The following is a 26,042-nucleotide window of genomic DNA, read 5'->3' as shown; positions in this document are numbered from 1 at the left end:
TTACTGTATCCCTCTGACCTTCTTGTGGACGATGAAACACATAAATTGCATCGGAATTAAATAGAAAAGGCACAATGCCGACTTAAGTACAAGAAAACTGACTCTTCTTACTGTCTATGCTTTGAACCATTCCTGTGACACTAGTTATAGATTCCGATGCTTCACTTCAGGTTTACTGTATCCCTTGCACCTTCTTATTGACGATGAAACACAGAAATTGCATCGGAATTAAATAGAAAAGGCACAATGCCGACTTAAGTACAAGAAAACTGACTCTTCTTACTGTCTATGCTTTGAACCATTCCTGTGACACTAGTTATAGATTCCGATGCTTCACTTCAGGTTTACTGTATCCCTTGGACCTTCTCATTGACTATGAGACACAGAAATCGCATCGGAATTAAATACAAAAAGCACAATGCCGACTTAAGTACAAGAAGACTGACTCTTCCTACTGTCTATATTTTGAACCATTCCTGTGACACTAGTTATAGATTCCGATGCTTCAATTTAAGTTTACTGTTTCCCTCTGACCATATTGCCGATGAAACACAGAAATTGCATCGGAATTAAATACAAAAGGCACAATGCCGACTTAAGGACAAGAAGACTGACCCTTCTTACTATCTATGTTTTGAACCAGTACTGTGACACTAGTTATAGATTTCGTTGCTTCACTTCAGGTTTACTGTTTCCCTTGGACCTTCTTATTGACGATGAAACACAGAAATTGCATTGGAATTAAATACAAAAGGCACAATGCCGACTTATGTACAAGAAGACTGACTCTTCCTACTGTCTATGTTTTGAACCATTTCTGTGACACTAGTTATAGAGTCCGTTGCTTCAATTCAGGTTTACTGTATCCCTTGGGCCTTCTTATTGACGGTGAAACACAGAAATTGCATGGGAATTAAATACGAAAGGCACAATGCCAACTTAAGTTCAACAAGACTGACTCTTCTTACTGACTATTTATTGAACCGTTCCTGTGACACTAGTTATAGATTCCGATGCTTCACTTCAGGTTTACTGTATCCTTCTGACCTTCTTATTGACGATGAAACACAGAAATTGCATCGGAATTAAATACAAAAAGCACAATGCCGACTTAAGTACAAGAATACTGACTCATCTTACTGTCTATGATTTGCACCATTCCTGTGACACTAGTTACAGATTCCGATGCTTCACTTCAGGTTTACTGTATCTCTTGGACCTTCTTATTGACGATGAAACACAGAAATTGCATCGGAATTAAATACAAAATGCACAATGCCGACTTATGTACAAGAAGACTGACTCTTCCTACTGTCTATGTTTTGAACCATTTCTGTGACACTAGTTATAGAGTCCGATGCTTCACTTCAGGTTTACTGTATCCCTTGGACCTTGTTATTTACGATGAATCACAGAAATAGCATCGGAATTAAATACATAAGGCACAATGCCGACTTAAGTACAAGAAGACCGACTCTTCTTACTGTCTATAATTTGAACCATTCCAGTGACACTAGTTATAGATTCCGATGCTTCACTTCAGGTTTACTGTATGCCTTGGACCTTCTTATTGACGATGAAACACAGAAAGTGCATCGGAATTAAATACAAAAGGCACAATGCCGACTTAACTACAAGAAGACTGACTCTTCTTACTGACTATGCTTTGAACCATTCCTGTGACTCTAGTTATAGATTCCGATGCTTCACTTCAGGATTACTGTATCCCTCTGACCTTCTTAGTGACGATGAAACACAGAAATTGCAACGGAATTAAATACAAAAAGCACAATGCCGACTTAAGTACAAGAATACTGACTCATCTTATTGTCTATGAATTGCACCATTCCTGTGACACTACTTATAGATTCCGATGCTTCACTTCAGGTTCAATGTATCCCTTGGACCTTGTTATTTACGATGAATCACAGAAATTGCATCGGAATTAAATACAAAAGGCACAATGCCGACTTAAGTACAAGAAGACTGACTCTTCCTACTGTCTATGTTTTGAACCATTACTGTGACACTAGTTATAGATTCCGATGCTTCACTCCAGGATAACTGTATCCCTTGGACCTTCTTTTTGACGGCGAAACACAGAAATTGCATCGGAATTAAATACGAAAGGCACATTGCCAACATAAGTACAAGAAGACTGACTCTTCTTCCTGACTATGTTTTCAACCATTCCTGTGACACTAGTTGTAGATTCCAATGCTTCACTTCAGGTTTACTGTATCCCTTGGACCTTCTTATTGACGGTGAAACACAGAAATAGCATCGGAATTAAATACAAAAGACACAATGCCGACTTAAGTACAAGAAGACTGACTCTTCCAATGTTTTGAACCATTCCTGAGACACTAGTCATAGATTCCGATGCTTCACTTCAGGTTTACTGTATCCTTCTGACCTTCTTATTGACGATGAAACACAGAAATTGCATCGGAATTAAATACAAAAAGCACAATGCCGACTTAAGTACAAGAATACTGACTCATCTTACTGTCTATGATTTGCACCATTCCTGTGACACTAGTTACAGATTCCGATGCTTCACTTCAGGTTTACTGTTTCTCTTGGACCTTCTTATTGACGATGAAACACAGAAATTGCATCGGAATTAAATACAAAATGCTCAATGCCGACTTATGTACAAGAAGACTGTCTCTTCCTACTGTCTATGTTTTGAACCATTTCTGTGACACTAGTTATAGAGTCCGATGCTTCACTTCAGGTTTACTGTATCCCTTGGACCTTGTTATTTACGATGAATCACAGAAATAGCATCGGAATTAAATACAAAAGGCACAATGCCGACTTAAGTACAAGAAGACCGACTCTTCTTACTGTCTATAATTTGAACCATTCCAGTGACACTAGTTATAGATTCCGATGCTTCACTTCAGGTTTACTGTATGCCTTGGACCTTCTTATTGACGATGAAACACAGAAAGTCATCGGAGTTAAATACAAAAGGCACAATGCCGACTTAAGCACATGAATACTGACTTTTCTTACTGTCTATGCTTTGAACCATCCCTGTGACACTAGTTATAGATTCTGATGCTTCACTGCAGGTTTACTTGGTCCCTTAGACCTTCTTATTGACGATGAAATACCGAAATTACATCGGAATTAAATACAATAGGCACAATGCCGACTTAAGTACAAGAATACTGACTCTTCTTACTGTCTATAGTTTGAACCATTCCAGTGCCACTAGTTATAGATTCCGATGCTTCACTTCATGTTTACTTTATCCCTTGGACCTTCTTATTGACGATGAAACACAGAAATTGCATCGGAATTAAATACAAAATGCACAATGCCGACTTATGTACAAGAAGACTGACTCATCCTACTGTCTATGTTTTGACCCATTTCTGTGACACTAGTTATAGAGTCCGATGCTTCACTTCAGGTTTACTGTATCCCTTGGACCTTCTTATTGACGGTGAAACACAGAAATTGCATTGGAATTAAATACGAAAGGCACAATGCCAACTTAAGTACAAGAAGACTGACTCTTCTTACTGACTATGTTTTGAACCATTCCAGTGACACTAGTTATAGATTCCGATGCTTCACTTCAGGTATACTGTATCCCTTAATCCTTCTTATTGACGATGAAACGCAGAAATTGCATCGGAATTAAATACAAAAGACACAATGCCGACTTAAATACAAGAAGACTGACTCTTCCAACTGTCTATGTTTTGTACCATTCCTGTGACGCTAGTTATAGATTCCGATGCTTCACTTCAGGTTTACTGTATCCCTTAATCCTTCTTATTGACGATGAAACGCAGAAATTGCATCGGAATTAAATACAAAATGCACAATGCCGACTTAAGTACAAGAAGACTGACTCTTCTTACTGCCTATGTTATGAAACATTCCGGTGACACTAGTTATAGATTCCGTCGCTTCACTTCAGGTTTACTGTATCCCTCTGACCTTCTTATTGACGATGAAACACAGAAATTGCATCGGAATTAAATACAAAAGGCACAATGCCGAATTAAGTACAAGAAGACTGACTCTTCTTACTATCTATGCTTTTAACCATTCCTGTGACACTAGTTATAGACTCCTATGCTTCACTCCAGGTTTACTGTATTCCTTCGACCTTCTTATTGACTATGATTCACAGAAACTGCATCGGAATTAAATACAAAAGGCACAATGCCGACTTAAGTACATGAAGACTGACTCTTCTTACTGTCTATGCTTTGAACCATCCCTGTGACTCTATTTATAGATTCCGATGCTTCACTGCAGGTTTACGGTGTCCCTTAGACCTTATTATTGACGATGAAACACAGAAATTACATCGGAACTAAATACAATAGTCACAATGTCGACTTCAGTACAAGAAGACTGACTCTTCTTACTGTCTATAGTTTGAACCATTCCAGTGACACTAGTTATAGATTCCGATGCTTCACTTCATGTTTACTGTATCCCTTGGAGCTTCTTATTGAAGATGAAACACAGAAATTGCATCGGAATTAAATACAAAAGGCACAATGCCGACTTAAGTACAAGAAGACTGACTCTTCCAAGTATCTTTGTTTTGACCCATTTCTGTGACACTAGTTATAGAGTCCGATGCTTCACTTCAGGTTTACTGTATCCCTTGGACCTTCTTATTGACGGTGAAACACAGAAATTACATTGGAATTAAATACGAAAGGCACAATGCCAACTTAAGTACAAGAAGACTGACTCTTCTTACTGACTATGTTTTGAACCATTCCAGTGACACTAGTTATAGATTCCGATGCTTCACTTCAGGTTTACTGTATCCCGTAAACTTTCTTATTGACGATGAAACGCAGAATTTCCATCGGAATTAAATACAAAAGACACAATGCCGACTTAAGTACAAGAACACTGACTCTTCCAACTGTCTATGTTTTTAGAACCATTCCTGTGACTCTAGTTATAGATTCCGATGCTTCTCTTCAGGTTTACTGTATCCCTCTGACTGTCTTAGTGACGATGAAACAGAGTAATTGCATCCGAATCAAATAGAAAAGGCACAATGACGACTTAAGTACTAGAAGACTGACTCTTCCTACTGTCTATGTTTTGAACCATTCCTAAGACACTTGTTATAGATTCCGATGCTTCACTTCAGGTTTACTGTATCCCTTGGACCTTCTTATTGTCGATGAAACACAGAAATTGCATCGGAATTAAATACAAAAGGCACAAGGCCGACTTAACTACAAGAAGACTGACTCCTCTTACTGACTGTGCTTTGAACCATTCCTGTGACTCTAGTTACGGATTCCGATGCTTAACTTCCGGATTACTGTATCCCTCTGACCATCTTAGTGACGATGAAACACAGAAATTGCGTCGGAATTAAATACAAAAGGCACAATGCTGACTTATGTACAAGAAGAGTGACTCTTCCTACTGTCTATGTTTTGACCCATTTCTGTGACACTAGTTATAGAGTCCGATGCTTCACTTCAGGTTTACTGTATCCCTTGGACCTTCTTATTGACGGTGAAAAACAGAAATTGCATTGGAATTAAATACGAAACGCACAATGCCAACTTAAGTACAAGAAGACTGACTCTTCTTACTGACTATGTTTTGAACCATTCCTGTGACACTAGTTATAGATTCCGATGCTTCACTTCAGGTTTACTGTATCCCTCTGACCTTCTTATTGACGATGAAACACAGAAATTGCATCGGAATTAAATAGAAAAGGCACAATGCCGACTTAAGTACAAGAAGACTGACTCTTCTTACTGTCTATGCTTTGAACCATTCCCGTGAAACTAGTTATAGATTCCGATGCTTCACTTCAGGTTTACTGTATCCCTTGCACCTTCTTATTGACGATGAAACACAGAAATTGGTTCCTAATTCAATACAAAAGGCACATTGCCGACTTAACTACAAGAAGACTGACTCTTCTTACTGACTATGCTTTGAACCATTCCAGTGACACTAGTTATAGATTCGAATGCTTAACTTCAGGATTACTGTATCCCACCGACCTTGTTAGTGCCGATGAAACACAGAAATTTCATCGGAATTAAATACACAAAGCACAATGCCGACTTATGTACAAGAATACTGAGTCATCTTACGGTCTATGATTTGCACCATTCCTGTGACACTAGTTATAGATTCCGATGCTTCACTTCAGGTTTACTGTTTCCCTTGGACCTTCTTATTGACGATGAAACACAGAAATTGCATCGGAATTAAATACAAAAGGCACAATGCCGTCTTATAGACAAGAAGACTGACTCTTCCTACTGTCAATGTTTTGAACCATTTCTGTGACACTAGTTATAGAGTCCGATGCTTCACTTCAGGTTTACTATATCCCTTGGACCTTGTTATTTACGATGAATCACAGAAATTGCATCGGAATTAAATACAAAAGGCACAATGCCGACTTAAGTACAAGAAGACTGACTCCTCCAACTGTCTATGTTTTGAACCATTTCTGTGACACTAGTTATACATTCCGATGCTTCACTTCAGGTTTACTGTATCCCCCTGACCGTCTTATTGACGATGAAACACAGAAATTGCATCCGAATTAAATAGAAAAGGCACAATGCCGACTTAAGTACAAGAAGAATGACTCTTCATACTGTCTATGATTTGAACCATTCCAGTGACACTAGTTATAGATTCCGCTGCTTCACTTCAGGTTTACTGTATCCCTCTGACCTTCTTATTGACGATGAAACACAGAAATCGCATCGGAATTAAATACAAAAGGCACAATGCCAACTTAAGTAAAAGAAGACTGACTCTTCTTACTGTCTATGTTTGAACCATTCCTGTGACACTAGTTATAGATTCCGATGCTTCACTTCATGTTTACTGTTTCCCTCTGACCTTCTTATTGACGATGAAACACAGAAATTGCATCGGAATTAAATACAAAAGGCACAATGCCAACTTAAGTACAAGAAGACTGACTCTTCTTACTGTCTATGTTTGAACCATTCCTGTGACACTAGTTATAGATTCCGATGCTTCACTTCAGGTTTACTGTATCCCTCTGACCTTCTTATTGACGGTGAAACACAGAAATGTCATCGGAATTAAATACGAAAGGCACAATGCCAACTTAAGTACAAGAAGACTGACTCTTCTTCCTGATTATGTTTTGAACCATTCCTGTGACACTAGTTATAGAGTCCGATGCTTCACTTCAGGTTTACTGTATCCCTTGGACCTTGTTATTTACGATGAATCACAGAAATTGCATCGGAATTAAATACAACAGGCACAATGCCGACTTAAGTACAAGAAGACTGACTCTTCCAACTGTCTATGTTTTGAACCATTCCTGTGACACTAGTTATAAATTCCGATGCTTCACTTCAGGTTTACTGTATCCCTCTGACCGTCTTACTGACGATGAAACACAGAATTTGCATCCGAATTAAATAGAAAAGGCACAATGCCGACTTAAGTACTGGGAGACTGACTCTTCGTACTGTCTATGTTTTGAACCATTCCTGTGACACAAGTTATAGATTCCGTTGCTTCACTTTAGGTTTACTGTATCCCTCTGACCTTCTTATTGACGATGAAACACAGAAATTGCATCGGAATTAAATAGAAAAGGCACAATGCTGACTTATGTACAAGAAGAGTGACTCTTCCTACTGTCTATGTTTTGACCCATTTCTGTGACACTAGTTATAGAGTCCGATGCTTCACTTCAGGTTTACTGTATCCCTTGGACCTTCTTATTGACGGTGAAAAACAGAAATTGCATCGGAATTAAATACGAAAGGCACAATGCCAACTTAAGTACAAGAAGACTGACTCTTCTTACTGACTATGTTTTGAACCATTCCTGTGACACTAGTTATAGATTCCGATGCTTCACTTCAGGTTTACTGTATCCCTCTGACCTTCTTATTGACGATGAAACACAGAAATTGCATCGGAATTAAATAGAAAAGGCACAATGCCGACTTAAGTACAAGAAGACTGACTCTTCTTACTGTCTATGCTTTGAACCATTCCTGTGACACTAGTTATAGATTCCGATGCTTCACTTCAGGTTTACTGTATCCCTTGCACCTTCTTATTGACGATGAAACACAGAAATTGGTTCCTAATTCAATACAAAAGGCACATTGCCGACTTAACTACAAGAAGACTGACTCTTCTTACTGACTATGCTTTGAACCATTCCAGTGACACTAGTTATAGATTCGAATGCTTAACTTCAGGATTACTGTATCCCACCGACCTTGTTAGTGCCGATGAAACACAGAAATTTCATCGGAATTAAATACAAAAAGCACAATGCCGACTTAAGTACAAGAATACTGACTCATCTTACGGTCTATGATTTGCACCATTCCTGTGACACTAGTTATAGATTCCGATGCTTCACTTCAGGTTTACTGTTTCCCTTGGACCTTCTTATTGACGATGAAACACAGAAATTGCATCGGAATTAAATACAAAAGGCACAATGCCGTCTTATAGACAAGAAGACTGACTCTTCCTACTGTCTATGTTTTGAACCATTTCTGTGACACTAGTTATAGAGTCCGATGCTTCACTTCAGGTTTACTGTATCCCTTGGACCTTGTTATTTACGATGAATCACAGAAATTGCATCGGAATTAAATACAAAAGGCACAATGCCGACTTAAGTACAAGAAGACTGACTCCTCCAACTGTCTATGTTTTGAACCATTTCTGTGACACTAGTTATACATTCCGATGCTTCACTTCAGGTTTACTGTATCCCCCTGACCGTCTTATTGACGATGAAACACAGAAATTGCATCCGAATTAAATAGAAAAGGCACAATGCCGACTTAAGTACAAGAAGACTGACTCTTCATACTGTCTATGATTTGAACCATTCCAGTGACACTACTTATAGATTCCGATGCTTCACTTCAGGTTTACTGTATCCCTCTGACCTTCTTATTGACGATGGAACACAGAAATCGCATCGGAATTAAATACAAAAGGCACAATGCCAACTTAAGTAAAAGAAGACTGACTCTTCTTACTGTCTATGTTTGAACCATTCCTGTGACACTAGTTATAGATTCCGATGCTTCACTTCATGTTTACTGTATCCCTCTGACCTTCTTATTGACGAGGAAACACAGAAATTGCATCGGAATTAAATACAAAAGGCACAATGCCAACTTAAGTACAAGAAGACTGACTCTTCTTACTGTCTATGTTTGAACCATTCCTGTGACACTAGTTATAGATTCCGATGCTTCACTTCAGGTTTACTGTATCCCTCTGACCTTCTTATTGACGGTGAAACACAGAAATGTCATCGGAATTAAATACGAAAGGCACAATACCAACTTAAGTACAAGAAGACTGACTCTTCTTCCTGATTATGTTTTGAACCATTCCTGTGACACTAGTTATAGAATCCGATGCTTCACTTCAGGTTTACTGTATCCCTTGGACCTTGTTATTTACGATGAATCACAGAAATTGCATCGGAATTAAATACAAAAGGCACAATGCCGACTTAAGTACAAGAAGACTGACTCTTCCAACTGTCTATGTTTTGAACCATTCCTGTGACACTAGTTATACATTCCGATGCTTCACTTCAGGTTTACTGTATCCCTCTGACCGTCTTATTGACGATGAAACACAGAATTTGCATCCGAATTAAATAGAAAAGGCACAATGCCGACTTAAGTACTGGAAGACTGACTCTTCGTACTGTCTATGTTTTGAACCATTCCTGTGACACAAGTTATAGATTCCGTTGCTTCACTTTAGGTTTACTGTATCCCTCTGACCTTCTTATTGACGATGAAACACAGAAATTGCATCGGAATTAAATACAAAAGGCACAATGCTGGATTAAGTACAAGAAGACTGACACTTCTTACTGTCTATGCTTTTAACCATTCCTGTGACACTAGTTATAGACTCCGATGCTTCACTCCAGGTTTACTGTATCCCTTTGACCTTCTTATTGACGATGAAACACAGAAATTGCATCGGAATTAAATACAAAGGGCACAATGCCGAATTAAGTACAAGAAGACTGACTCTTCTTACTATCTATGCTTTTAACCATTCCTGTGACACTAGTTATAGACTCCTATGCTTCACTCCAGGTTTACTGTATCCCTTCGACCTTCATATTGACGATGATTCACAGAAATTGCATCCGAATTAAATACAAAAGCACAATGCCGACTTAAGTACATGAAGACTGACTCTTCTTACTGTCTATGCTTTGAACCATCCCTGTGACTCTATTTATAGATTCCGATGCTTCACTGCAGGTTTACGGTATCCCTTAGACCTTATTATTGACGATGAAACACAGAAATTACATCGGAACTAAATACAATAGGCACAATGCCGACTTAAGTACAAGAAGACTGACTCTTCTTACTGTCTATAGTTTGAACCATTCCAGTGACACTAGTTATAGATTCCGATGCTTCACATCATGTTTACTGTATCCCTTGGAGCTTCTTATTGACGATGAAACACAGAAATTGCATCGGAATGAAATACAAAAGGCACAGTGCCGACTTAAGTACAAGAAGACTGAGTCTTCCAAGTATCTATGTTTTGACCCATTTCTGTGACACTAGTTACAGAGTCCGATGCTTCACTTCAGGTTTACTGTATCCCTTGGACCTTCTTATTGACGGTGAAACACAGAAATTACATTGGAATTAAATATGAAACGCACAATGCCAACTTAAGTACAAGAAGACTGACTCTTCTTACTGACTATGTTTTGAACCATTCCAGTGACACTAGTTATAGAATCCGATGCTTCACTTCAGGTTTACTGTATCCCGTAAACCTTCTTATTGACGATGAAACGCAGGAAATTGCATCGGAATTAAATACAAAAGACACAATGCCGACTTAAGTACAAGAAGACTGACTCTTCCAACTGTCTATGTTTTGAACCATTCCTGTGACGCTAGTTATAGATTCCGATGCTTCTCTTCAGGTTTACTGTATCCCTCTGACCGTCTTAGTGACGATGAAACAGAGAAATTGCATCCGAATTAAATAGAAAAGGCACAATGACGACTTAAGTACTAGAAGACTGACTCCTCCTACTGTCTATGTTTTGAACCATTCCTAAGACACTTGTTATAGATTCCGATGCTTCACTTCAGGTTTACTGTATCCCTTGGACCTTCTTATTATCGATGAAACACAGAAATTGCATCGGAATTAAATACAAAAGGCACAAGGCCGACTTATTTACCAGAAGACTGACTCCTCTTACTGACTGTGCTTTGAACCATTCCTGTGACTCTAGTTATGGATTCCGATGCTTAACTTCCGGATTACTGTATCCCTCTGACCTTCTTAGTGACGACGAAACACAGAAATTGCATCGCAATTAAATACAAACGGCACAATGCCGACTTATGTACAAGAAGAGTGACTCTTCCTACTGTCTATGTTTTGACCCATTTCTGTGACACTAGTTATAGAGTCCGATGCTTCACTTCAGGTTTACTGTATCCCTTGGACCTTCTTATTGACGGTGAAACACAGAAATTGCATCAGAATTAAATACGAAAGGCACAATGCCAACTTAAGCACAAGAAGACTGACTCTTCTTACTGACTATGTTTTGAACCATTCCTGTGACACTAGTTATAGATTCCGATGCTTCACTTCAGGTTTACTGTATCCCTCTGACCTTCTTATTGACGATGAAACACAGAAATTGCATCGGAATTAAATAGAAAAGGTGCAATGCCGACTTAAGTACAAGAAGACTGACTCTTGTTACTGTCTATGCTTTGAACCATTCCTGTGACACTAGTTATAGATTCCGATGCTTCACTTCAGGTTTACTGTATCCCTTGCACCTTCTTATTGACGATGAAACACAGAAATTGGTTCGGAATTCAATACAAAAGGCACAATGCCGACTTAACTACAAGAAGACTGACTCTTCTTACTGACTATGCTTTGAACCATTCCAGTGACACTAGTTATAGATTCGAATGCTTAACTTCTGCATTACTGTATCCCACCGACCTTGTTAGTGCCGATGAAACACAGAAATTGCATCGGAATTAAATACAAAAAGCACAATGGCGAATTAAGTACAAGAATACTGACTCATCTTACGGTCTATGATTTGCACCATTCCTGTGACACTAGTTATAGATTCCGATGCTTCACTTCAGGTTTACTGTTTCCCTTGGACCTTCTTATTGACGATGAAACACAGAAATTGCATTGGAATTAAATACAAAAGGCACAATGCCGTCTTATGTACAAGAAGACTGACTCTTCCTCCTGTCTATGTTTTGAACCATTTCTGTGACACTAGTTATAGAGTCCGATGCTTCACTTCAGGTTTACTGTATCCCTTGGACCTTGTTATTTACGATGAATCACAGAAATTGCATCGGAATTAAATACAAAAGGCACAATGCCGACTTAAGTAAAAGAAGACTGACTCCTCCAACTGTCTATGTTTTGAACCATTCCTGTGACACTAATTTTACATTCCGATGCTTCACTTCAGGTTTACTGTATCCCCCTGAACGTCTTATTGACGATGAAGCACAGAAATTGCATCCGAATTAAATAGAAAAGGCACAATGCCGACTTAAGTACAAGAAGACTGACTCTTCATACTGTCTATAATTTGAACCATTCCAGTGACACTAGTTATAGATTCCGATGCTTCACTTCAGGTTTACTGTATCCCTCTGACCTTCTTATTGACGATGAAACACAGAAATTGCATCGGAATTAAATACAAAAGGCACAATGCCAACTTAAGTACAAGAAGACTGACTCTTCTTACTGTCTATGTTTGAACCATTCCTGTGACACTAGTTATAGATTCCGATGCTTCACTTCAGGTTTACTGTATCCCTCTGACCTTCTTATTGACGATGAAACACAGAAATTACATCGGAATTAAATACAAAAGGCACAATGCAAACTTAAGTACAAGAAGACTGACTCTTCTTACTGTCTATGTTTGAACCATTCCTGTGACACTAGTTATAGATTCCGATGCTTCACTTCAGGTTTACTGTATCCCTCTGACCTTCTTATTGACGGTGAAACACAGAAATGTCATCGGAATTAAATACGAAAGGCACAATGCCAACTTAAGTACAAGAAGACTGACTCTTCTTCCTGATTATGTTTTGAACCATTCCTGTGACACTAGTTATAGAGTCCGATGCTTCACTTCAGGTTTACTGTAACCCTTGGACCTTGTTATTTACGATGAATCACAGAAATTGCATCGGAATTAAATAGAAAAGGCACATTGCCGACTTAAGTACAAGAAGACTGACTCTTCCAACTGTCTATGTTTTGAACCATTCCTGTGACACTACTTATACATTCCGATGCTTCACTTCAGGTTTACTGTATCCCTCTGGCCGTCTTATTGACGATGAAACACAGAATTTGCATCCGAACTAAATAGAAAAGGCACAATGCCGACTTAAGTACTGGAAGACTGACTCTTCCTACTGTCTATGTTTTGAACCATTTCTGTGACACAAGTTATAGATTCCGTTGCTTCACTTTAGGTTTACTGTATCCCTCTGACCTTCTTATTGACGATGAAACACAGAAATTGCATCGGAATTAAATACAAAAGGCACAATGCTGGATTAAGTACAAGAAGACTGACACTTCTTACTGTCTGTGCTTTTAACCATTCCTGTGACACTAGTTATAGACTCCGATGCTTCACTCCAGGTTTACTGTATCCCTTCGACCTTCTTATTGACGATGAAACACAGAAATTTCATCGGAATTAAATACAAAAGGCACAATGCCGACTTAAGTACAAGAAGACTGACTCTTCTAACTGTCTATGCTTTGAACCATCCCTGTGACACTAGTTATAGATTCCGATGCTTCACTTCAGGTTTACTGTATCCCTTGGACCGTGTTATTGACGATGAAACACAGAAATTGCATCGGAATTAAATACAAAAAGGCACAATACCGACTTAAGAACAAGAAGACTGACTCTTCTTATGGACTATGCTTTGAACCATTCCTGTGACACTAGTCATAGATTCCGATGTTTAACTTCAGGATTACTGTATCCTTCTGACCTTCTTATTGACGATGAAACACAGAAATTGCATCCAAATTAAATACAAAAGGCACAGTGCCGACTTAAGTACAAGAAGACTGACTCTTCTTACACACTATGTTTTGAACCATTCCTGTGACACTATTTATAGATTCCGATGCTTCACTTCAGGTTTACTGTATCCCTCTGACCTTCTTATTGACGATGAAACACAGAAATTGCATCGGAATTAAATACAAAAGGCACAATGCCAACTTAAGTACAAGAAGACTGACTCTTCTTACTGTCTATGTTTGAACCATTCCTGTGACACTAGTTATAGATTCCGATGCTTCACTTCAGGTTTACTGTATCCCTCTGGCCGTCTTATTGACGATGAAACGCAGAAATTGCATCGGAATTATATACAAAAGACACAATGCCGACTTAAGTACAAGAAGACTGACTCTTCCAACTGTCCATGATTTGAACCATTCCTGTGACGCTAGTTATAGAATCCGATGCTTCACTTCAGGTTTACTGTATCCCTCTGACCGTCTTATTGAACATGAAACACAGAAATTGCATCCGAATCAAATAGAAAAGGCACAATGCCGACTTAAGTACTAGAAGCCTGACTCTTCCTACTGTCTATGTTTTGAACCATTCCTAAGACACTAGTTATAGATTCCGATGATTCACTTCAGGTTTACTGTATCCCTTGGACCTTCTTATTGTCGATGAAACACAGAAATTGCATCGGAATTAAATACAAAAGGCACAACGCCAACTTAACTACAAGAAGACTGTCTCTTCTTACTGACTATGTTTTGAACCATTGCTGTGACACTAGTTACAGATTCCGTTGCTTCACTTCAGGTTTACTGTATCCCTCTGACCTACTTATTGACGATGAAACACAGAAATTGCATCGGAATTAAATACAAAAGGCACAATACCGACTTAAGTACAAGTAGACAGACTCTTATTACTGACTATGCTTTGAACCATTCCTGTGACACTAGTCATAGATTCCGATGCTTAACTTCAGGATTACTGTATCCCTCTGACCTTCTTATTGACGATGAAACACAGAAATTGCATCGGAATTAAATACAAAAGGCACAATGCCGACTTAAGTACAAGAAGACTGACTCTTCCAAATGTCTATGTTTTGAACCATTCCTGTGACACTAGTTATAGATACCGATGCTTCACTTCAGGTTTACTGTATCCCTCTGACCTTCTTATTGACGATGAAACACAGAAATTGCATCGGAATTAAATAGAAAAGGTGCAATGCCGACTTAAGTACAAGAAGACTGACTCTTCTTACTGTCTATGCTTTGAACCATTCCTGTGACACTAGTTATAGATTCCGATACTTCACTTCAGGTTTACTGTATCCCTTGCACCTTCTTATTGACGATGAAACACAGAAATTGGTTCGGAATTCAATACAAAAGGCACAATGCCGACTTAACTACAAGAAGACTGACTCTTCTTACTGACTATGCTTTGAACCATTCCAGTGACACTAGTTATAGATTCGAATGCTTTAATTCAGGATTACTGTATCCCACCGACCTTGTTAGTGCCGATGAAACACAGAAATTGCATCGGAATTAAATACAAAAAGCACAATGGCGAATTAAGTACAAGAATACTGACTCATCTTACGGTCTATGATTTGCACCATTCCTGTGACACTAGTTATAGATTCCGATGCTTCACTTCAGGTTTACTGTTTCCCTTGGACCTTCTTATTGACGATGAAACACAGAAATTGCATTAGAATTAAATACAAAAGGCACAATGCCGTCTTATGTACAAGAAGACTGACTCTTCCTACTGTCTATATTTTGAACCATTTCTGTGACACTAGTTATAGAGTCCGATGCTTCACTTCAGGTTTACTGTATCCCTTGGACCTTGTTATTTACGATGAATCACAGAAATTGCATCGGAATTAAATACAAAAGGCACAATGCCGACTTATGTAAAAGAAGACTGACTCCTCCAACTGTCTATGTTTTGAACCATTCCTGTGACACTAGTTATACATTCCGATGCTTCACTTCAGGTTTACTGTATCCCCCTGAACGTCTTATTGACGATGAAGCACAGAAATTGCATCCGAATTAAATAGTAAAGGCACAATGCCGACTTAAGTACAAGAAGACTGACTCTTCATACTGTCTATAATTTGAACCATTCCAGTGACACTAGTTATAGATTCCGATGCTTCACTTCAGGTTTACTGTATCCCTCTGACCTTCTTATTGACGATGAAACACAGAAATTGCATCGGAATTAAATACAAAAGGCACAATGCCAACTTAAGTACAAGAAGACTGACTCTTCTTACTGTCTATGTTTGAACCATTCCTGTGACACTAGTTATAGATTCCGATGCTTCACTTCAGGTTTACTGTATCCCTCTGACCTTCTTATTGACGATGAAACACAGAAATTACATCGGAATTAAATACAAAAGGCACAATGCAAACTTAAGTACAAGAAGACTGACTCTTCTTACTGTCTATGTTTGAACCATTCCTGTGACACTAGTTATAGATTCCGATGCTTCACTTCAGGTTTACTGTATCCCTCTGACCTTCTTATTGACGGTGAAACACAGAAATGTCATCGGAATTAAATACGAAAGGCACAATGCCAACTTAAGTACAAGAAGACTGACTTTTCTTCCTGATTATGTTTTGAACCATTCCTGTGACACTAGTTATAGAGTCCGATGCTTCACTTCAGGTTTACTGTAACCCTTGGACCTTGTTATTTACGATGAATCACAGAAATTGCATCGGAATTAAATAGAAAAGGCACATTGCCGACTTAAGTACAAGAATACTGACTCTTCCAACTGTCTATGTTTTGAACCATTCCTGTGACACTAGTTATACATTCCGATGCTTCACTTCAGGTTTACTGTATCCCTCTGGCCGTCTTATTGACGATGAAACACAGAATTTGCATCCGAACTAAATAGAAAAGGCACAATGCCGACTTAAGTACTGGAAGACTGACTCTTCCTACTGTCTATGTTTTGAACCATTTCTGTGACACAAGTTATAGATTCCGTTGCTTCACTTTAGGTTTACTGTATCCCTCTGACCTTCTTATTGACGATGAAACACAGAAATTGCATCGGAATTAAATACAAAAGGCACAATGCTGGATTAAGTACAAGAAGACTGACACTTCTTACTGTCTATGCTTTTAACCATTCCTGTGACACTAGTTATAGACTCCGATGCTTCACTCCAGGTTTACTGTATCCCTTCGACCTTCTTATTGACGATGAAACACAGAAATTTCATCGGAATTAAATACAAAAGGCACAATGCCGACTTAAGTACAAGAAGACTGACTCTTCTAACTGTCTATGCTTTGAACCATCCCTGTGACACTAGTTATAGATTCCGATGCTTCACTTCAGGTTTACTGTATCCCTTGGACCGTGTTATTGACGATGAAACACAGAAATTGCATCGAAATTAAATACAAAAAGGCACAATACCGACTTAAGAACAAGAAGACTGACTCTTCTTATGGACTATGCTTTGAACCATTCCTGTGACACTAGTCATAGATTCCGATGCTTAACTTCAGGATTACTGTATCCTTCTGACCTTCTTATTGACGATGAAACACAGAAATTGCATCCAAATTAAATACAAAAGGCACAGTGCCGACTTAAGTACAAGAAGACTGACTCTTCTTACACACTATGTTTTGAACCATTCCTGTGACACTATTTATAGATTCCGATGCTTCACTTCAGGTTTAATGTATCCCTCTGACCTTCTTATTGACGATGAAACACAGAAATTGCATCGGAATTAAATACAAAAGGCACAATGCCAACTTAAGTACAAGAAGACTGACTCTTCTTACTGTCTATGTTTGAACCATTCCTGTGACACTAGTTATAGATTCCGATGCTTCACTTCAGGTTTACTGTATCCCTCTGACCTACTTATTGACGGTGAAACACAGAAATTTCATCGGAATTAAATACGAAAGGCACAATGCCAACTTAAGTACAAGAAGACTGACACTTCTTCCTGATTATGTTTTGAACCATTCCTGTGACACTAGTTGTAGATTCCGATGCTTCACTTCAGGTTTACTGTATCCCTTGGACCTTCTTATTGACGATGAAACGCAGAAATTGCATCGGAATTAAATACAAAAGACACAATGCCGACTTAAGTACAAGAAGACTGACTCTTCCAACTGTCCATGATTTGAACCATTCCTGTGACGCTAGTTATAGAATCCGATGCTTCACTTCAGGTTTACTGTATCCCTCTGACCGTCTTATTGAACATGAGACACAGAAATTGCATCCGAATCAAACAGAAAAGGCACAATGCCGACTTAAGTACTAGAAGCCTGACTCTTCCTACTGTCTATGTTTTGAACCATTCCTAAGACACTAGTTATAGATTCCGATGATTCACTTCAGGTTTACTGTATCCCTTGGACCTTCTTATTGTCGATGAAACACAGAAATTGCATCGGAATTAAATACAAAAGGCACAATGCCAACTTAAGTACAAGAAGACTGACTCTTCTTACTGTCTATGTTTGAACCATTCCTGTGACACTAGTTATAGACTCCGATGCTTCACTTCAGGTTTACTGTATCCCTCTGACCTACTTATTGACGGTGAAACACAGAAATTTCATCGGAATTAAATACGAAAGGCACAATGCCAACTTAAGTACAAGAAGACTGACTCTTCTTCCTGATTATGTTTTGAACCATTGCTGTGACACTAGTTACAGATTCCGTTGCTTCACTTCAGGTTTACTGTATCCCTCTGACCTACTTATTGACGATGAAACACAGAAATTGCATCGGAATTAAATACAAAAGGCACAATACCGACTTAAGTACAAGTAGACAGACTCTTATTACTGACTATGCTTTGAACCATTCCTGTGACACTAGTCATAGATTCCGATGCTTAACTTCAGGATTACTGTATCCCTCTGACCTTCTTATTGACGATGAAACACAGAAATTGCATCGGAATTAAATACAAAAGGCACAATGCCGACTTAAGTACAAGAAGACTGACTCTTCCAAATGTCTATGTTTTGAACCATTCCTGTGACACTAGTTATACATTCCGATGCTTCACTTCAGGTTTACTGTATCCCTCTGACCGTCGTGTTGACGATGAAACACAGAAATTGCATCCGAATTAAATAGAAAAGGCAAAATGCCGACTTAAGTACTGGAAGACTGACTCTTCCTACGGTCTATGTTTTGAACCATTCCTGTGACACTAGTTATAGATTTCGTTGCTTCACGTCAGGTTTACTGTATCCCTCTGACCTTCTTATTGACGATGAAACACAGAAATTGCATCGGAATTAAATACAAAAGGCACAATGCCGCATTACTGTCTATGCTTTGAACCATTCCTGTGACACTAGTTATAGATTCCGATGCTTCACTCCCGGTTTACTGTAACCCTTGGACCTTCTTATTGACGATGAAACACAGAAATTGCATTGGAATTAAATAGAAAAGGCACAATGCCGACTTAAGTACAAAAAGACTGACTCTTCTTACTGACTATGTTTAAACCATTCCTGTGACACTAGTTATAGATTCCGAAGCTTCACTTCAGGTTTACTGTATCCCTCTGACCTTCTTATTGACGATGAAACACCGAAATTGCATCGGAAATAAATAAAAAACTCACAATGCCGACTCAAGTAGAAGAAGACTGACTCTTCTTACTGTCTATGTTTTGAACCATTCCTGTGACACTAGTTATAGATTCCGATCCTTCACTCCAGGTTTACTGTATACCTTGGACCTTCTTATTGACGATGAAACACAGATATTGCATCGGAATTAAATAGAAAAGGCACAATGGCGACTTAAGTACAAGAAGACTGACTCCTCTAAGTGATTATAGTTTGAACCACTGCTGTGACACTAGTTTTAGATTCCGATGCTTTACTACACGTTTACTGTATACCTTGGACATTCTTATTGACGATGAAACACAGAAATTGCATCGGAATTAAATAGAAAAGGCACAATGTCGACTTAAGTACAAGAAGACTGACTCTTCTGACTGTCTATGTTTGAACCATTCCTGTGACACTAGTTATAGATTCCGATGCTTAACTCCAGGTTTACTGTAACCCTTGGACCTTCTTATTGACGATGAAACACAGAAATTGCATCGGAATTAAATACAAAAGGCACAATGCCGACTTAAGTACATGAAGACTGACTCTTCTTACTGACTATGTTTGAACCATTCCTGTGACACTAGTTATAGATTCCGATGCTTCACTTCAGGTTTACTGTATCCCTCTGACCTACTTATTGACGGTGAAACACAGAAATTTCATCGGAATTAAATACGAAAGGCACAATGCCAACTTAAGTTCAAGAAGACTGACTCTTCTTCCTGATTATGTTTTGAACCATTCCTGTGACACTAGTTGTAGATTCCGATGCTTCACTTCAGGTTTACTGTATCCCTTGGACCTTCTTATTGACGATGAAACGCAGAAATTGATCGGAATTAAATACAAAAGACACAATGCCGACTTAAGTACAAGAAGACTGACTCTTCCAACTGTCCATGATTTGAACCATTCCTGTGACGCTAGTTATAGAATCCGATGCTTCACTTCAGGTTTACTGTATCCCTCTGACCGTCTTATTGAACATGAAACACAGAAATTGCATCCGAATCAAATAGAAAAGGCACAATGCCGACTTAAGTACTAGAAGCCTGACTCTTCCTACTGTCTATGTTTTGAACCATTCCTAAGACACTAGTTATAGATTCCGATGATTCACTTCAGGTTTACTGTATCCCTTGGACCTTCTTATTGTCGATGAAACACAGAAATTGCATCGGAAGTAAATACAAAAGGCACAATGCCAACTTAAGTACAAGAAGACTGACTCTTCTTACTGTCTATGTTTGAACCATTCCTGTGACACTAGTTATAGACTCCGATGCTTCACTTCAGGTTTACTGTATCCCTCTGACCTACTTATTGACGGTGAAACACAGAAATTTCATCGGAATTAAATACGAAAGGCACAATGCCAACTTAAGTACAAGAAGACTGACTCTTCTTCCTGATTATGTTTTGAACCATTGCTGTGACACTAGTTACAGATTCCGTTGCTTCACTTCAGGTTTACTGTATCCCTCTGACCTACTTATTGACGATGAAACACAGAAATTGCATCGGAATTAAATACAAAAGGCACAATACCGACTTAAGTACAAGTAGACAGACTCTTATTACTGACTATGCTTTGAACCATTCCTGTGACACTAGTCATAGATTCCGATGCTTAACTTCAGGATTACTGTATCCCTCTGACCTTCTTATTGACGATGAAACACAGAAATTGCATCGGAATTAAATACAAAAGGCACAATGCCGACTTAAGTACAAGAAGACTGACTCTTCCAAATGTCTATGTTTTGAACCATTCCTGTGACACTAGTTATACATTCCGATGCTTCACTTCAGGTTTACTGTATCCCTCTGACCGTCTTGTTGACGATGAAACACAGAAATTGCATCCGAATTAAATAGAAAAGGCAAAATGCCGACTTAAGTACTGGAAGACTGACTCTTCCTACGGTCTATGTTTTGAACCATTCCTGTGACACTAGTTATAGATTTCGTTGCTTCACGTCAGGTTTACTGTATCCCTCTGACCTTCTTATTGACGATGAAACACAGAAATTGCATCGGAATTAATTACAAAAGGCACAATGCCGCATTACGTTCTATGCTTTGAACCATTCCTGTGACACTAGTTATAGATTCCGATGCTTCACTCCAGGTTTACTGTAACCCTTGGACCTTCTTATTGACGATGAAACACAGAAATTGCATTGGAATTAAATAGAAAAGGCACAATGCCGACTTAAGTACAAAAAGACTGACTCTTCTTACTGACTATGTTTAAACCATTCCTGTGACACTAGTTATAGATTCCGAAGCTTCACTTCAGGTTTACTGTATCCCTCTGACCTTCTTATTGACGATGAAACACCGAAATTGCATCGGAAATAAATAAAAAACTCACAATGCCGACTCAAGTAGAAGAAGACTGACTCTTCTTACTGACTATGTTTTGAACCACTCCTGTGACACTACTTATAGATTCCGATGCTTCACTTCAGGTTTACTGTATCCCTCTGACCATCTTATTGACGATGAAATACAGAAATTGCATCGCAATTAAATACAAAAGGCACAATGCCGAATTAAGTACAAATAGTCTGACTCTTCCTACTGTCTATGTTTTGATCCATTTCTGTGACACTAGTTATATATTACGATGCTTCACTTCAGGTTACCTGTATCCCTTGGACCTTCTTATTGACGATGAAACACAGAAATAGCATCGGAATTAAATACAAAAGGCACAATGCCGAATTAAGTACAAGAAAACTGACTCTTCTTACTGTCTATGTTTTGAATCATTCCTATGACACTATTTATAGATTCCGATGCTTGACTTCAGGTTTACTGTATCCTTGGACCTTCTTATTGACGATGAAATACAGAAATTGCATCGGATTGTAATACAAATGGCACAATGCCGATTCAAGTACAAGTAGACTGACTCTTCTTACTGTCTATGTATTGAACCATTCCATTGACACTAGTTATAGATTCCGATGCTTGACTTCAGGTTTACTGAATCCCTTGGACCTTCTTATTGACGATAAAACACAGAAATTGCATCGGAATTTAATACAAAAGGCACAATGCCGACTCAAGTACAAGAAGACTGACTCTTCTTACTGTCTATGATTTGAAACATTCATGTGACACTAGTTATACATTCCAATGCTTCACTTCAGGTTTACAGTATCCCTCTGATCTTCTTATTGACGATGAAACACAGAAATTGCATCGGAATTAAATAGAAAAGGCACAATGCCGAATTAAGTACAAGAAGACTGACTCTTCCTACTGTCAATGTTTTGAACCATTTCTGTGACACTAGTTATATATTCCGATGCTCCACTTCAGGTTTACTGTATCCCCTGGACCTTCTTATTGACGATGAAACACAGTAATTGCATCGGAATTAAATACAAAAGGCACAAAGCGAACTTAAGTACAAGAAGACTGTATCTTCATACTGTCTATGTTTTGAAACATTCCTGTGACACTAGTTATAGATTCCGATGCTTCACTCCAGGTTTACTGTATCCCTTAGACCTTCTTATTGACCATGAAACACAGAAATTGCATCCGAATTAAATACAAAAGGCACAATGCCGACTTAAGGACAAGAAGACTGACTCTTCTTACTGACTATGTTTTGAAACATTCCTGTGACACTAGTTATAGATTCCGATGCTTCACTTCAGGTTTACTGTATCCCTCTGACTTTCTTATTGACGATGAAACACAGAAAATAAACCGGAATTAAATACAAAAGGCACAATGCTGACTTAAGGACAAGAAGACTGAACCTTCTTACTGACTATGTTTTGAACCATTCCTGTGACACTAGTTATTGATTCCGATGCTTCACTTCAGGTTTACTGTATCCCTCTGACCATCTTATTAACGATGAAACTCAGAAATCGCATCGGAATAAAATACAAAAGGCACAATACCGAATTAAGTACAAGAAGACTGACTTTTCCTACCGTCTATGTTTTGAACCATTTCTGTGACACTAGTATTGTATTCCGATGCTTCACTTCAGGTTTACTGTATCCCTTGGACCTTATTATTGACGATGAAACACAGAAATAGCATCGGAACTAAATACAAAAGGCACAATGCCGAATTAAGTACAAGAAGACTGACTCTTCCCACTGTCTATGTTTTGAACCATTCCATTGACACTAGTTATAGATTCCGATGCTTGACTTCAGGTTTACTGAATCCCTTGGACCTTCTTATTGACGATAAAACACAGAAATTGCATCGGAATTTAATACAAAAGGCACAATGCCGACTCAAGTACAAGAAGACTGACTCTTCTTACTGTCTATGTTTTGAACCATTCCTGTGACACTAGTTATAGATTCCAATGCTTCACTCGAGGTTTACTGTATCCCTTGGACCTGCTTATTGATGATGAAACACAGAAATTGCATCGGAATTAAATACAAAAGGCACAATACCAATTGACTCTTCTTACTGTCTATGTTTTGCACAATTCCTGTGACACTAGTTATAGATTCCGATGCTTCACTTCAGGTTTACTGTATCCCTCTGACCTTATTCACGATGAAACACAGAAATTCCATCGGAATTAAATACAAAAGGCACAATGCCGAATTAAGTACAGGAAGACTGACTCTTCCTACTGTCTATGTAATGAACCGTTCCATTGACACTAGTTATTGATTCCGATGCTTGACTTCAGGTTTACTGAATCCCTTGGACCTTCTTATTGACGATAAAACACAGAAATTGCATCGGAATTTAATACAAAAGGCACAATGCCGACTCAAGTACAAGAAGACTGACTCTTCTTACTGTCTATGTTTTGAACCATTCCTGTGACACTACTTATACATTCCAATGCTTCACTTCAGGTTTACTGTATCCCTCTGACCTTCTTATTGACGATGAAACACAGAAATTGCATCGGAATTAAATAGAAAAGGCACAATGCCGAATTAAGTACAAGAAGACTGACTCTTCCTACTGTCTATGTTTTGAACCATTTCTGTGACACTAGATATATATTCCGATGCCTCACTTCAGGTTTACTGTATCCCTCTGACTTTCTTATTGACGATGAAACACAGAAATTGCACCGGAATTAAATACAAAAGGCACAAGCCGGCTGAAGGACACGAAGACTGACTCTTCTTACTGACTATGTTTGAACCATTCCGGTGACACTGGTTATAGATTCCGATGCTTCACTTTAGGTTTACTGTATCACTCTGACCTTCTTATTGACGAAGACACACAGAAATTGCTTCGGAATTAAATAGAAAAGGCACAATGCCGACTTAAGTACAAGAAGACTGACTCTTCTTACTGTATATGTTTTGAAACTTTCCTGTGACACTAGTTATAGATTCCGATGCTTCACTTCAGGTTTACTGTATCCCTCTGACTTTCATATTGACGATGAAACACAGAAGTTAAACCGGAATTAAATACAAAGGGCACAATGCTGACTTAAGGACAAGAAGACTGACCCTTCTTACTGACTATGTTTTGAACCATTCCTGTGACACTAGTTATAGATTCCGATGCTTCACATCAGGTTTACTGTATCCCTCTGACCTTCTTATTGACGATGAAACTCAGAAACTGCATCGGAATTAAATACAAAAGGCACAATGCCGAATTATGTACAAGAAGACTGACTCTTCCTACTGTCTATGTTTTGAACCATTTCTGTGACACTAGTTATATATTCCGATGCTTCACTTCAGGTTTACTGTATCCCTTGGACCTTATGATTGACGATGAAACACAGACATAGCATCGGAATTAAATACAAAAGGCACAATGCCGAATTAAGTACAAGGAGACTGACTCTTCCTACTGTCTATGATTTGAACCATTCCATTGACACTAGTTATTGATTCCGATGCTTGACTTCAGGTTTACTGAATCCCTTGGACCTTCTTATTGACGATAAAACACCGAAATTGCATCGGAATTTAATACAAAAGGCACAATGCCGACTCAAGTACAAGAAGACTGACTCTTCTTACTTTTTCTGTTTTGAACCATTCCTGTGACACTAGTTATAGATTCCAATGCTTCACTTCAAGTTTACTGTATCCCTCTGACCTTCTTATTGACGATGAAACACAGAAATTGCCTCGGAAATAAATAGAAAAGGCACAATGCCGACTTAAGTACAAGAAGACGGACTCTTCTTAATGTCTATGTTTTGAACCATTCCTGTGACACTAGTTATAGATTCCGATGCTTCACT

The sequence above is a fragment of the Schistocerca serialis genome, chromosome 8 (assembly GCF_023864345.2).
Source record: "Schistocerca serialis cubense isolate TAMUIC-IGC-003099 chromosome 8, iqSchSeri2.2, whole genome shotgun sequence".
Classification (NCBI taxonomy): Eukaryota; Metazoa; Arthropoda; class Insecta; order Orthoptera; family Acrididae; genus Schistocerca; species Schistocerca serialis.
The sequence above is the reverse complement of the archived record's forward strand: the minus strand, read 5'-3'. Positions refer to the sequence as shown.